The sequence below is a fragment of the Cloeon dipterum genome, chromosome 2 (assembly GCF_949628265.1).
Source record: "Cloeon dipterum chromosome 2, ieCloDipt1.1, whole genome shotgun sequence".
Taxonomy (NCBI): Eukaryota; Metazoa; Arthropoda; class Insecta; order Ephemeroptera; family Baetidae; genus Cloeon; species Cloeon dipterum.
Genome location: NC_088787.1, coordinates 20928964 through 20929527, shown reverse-complemented (window position 1 = coordinate 20929527; position 564 = coordinate 20928964).

Below are 564 nucleotides of genomic sequence, written 5' to 3'. Positions count from 1 at the left end.
CAAAGTGTGGATCCTTTTATCTCTCCTCATGAGACAGGTAAGTAAGCAGTTAAGACACTCCTGGAGCACAAGAGTCTTATCCTTTAGCAACGGTGCCTGCGACGTCCTCTCTTGGGGAGCCAACCAACTGAACGGAGTCATTCTTACCATTAGTAATGCTAAAAAGATATTTAATTTAATGTAATAGCACTTTATTTGTTTACAAATAAAAAAACTACTCCCTAACAGGGAATGCGCTCTTATAAATCCGAACGATTCATTATTTTAACAACTATTGCAACTATCCTTCAGAAGATTGAAATTAGGTGGAAATTTGCAATCTGAAGAAAATTGCATATCCTAAATAATGCTAAATACGCTAGGAGTTTATGAATTTTTTTTAAAACTTGTCTTTAGACTGCTAAAATTCTACTCATGATTTTCCTATTTCACTTTCCTGTTTAAAATATTTGAAAAATCTCGAAGCATGAAAATTGCTCAGCATTATTCAACTCGTCTCGCTAATCAGATTCCAGAAGAGTAAATAAGTTATTTTTGTAAATGTGACATCTTTTCAAAAAAGTT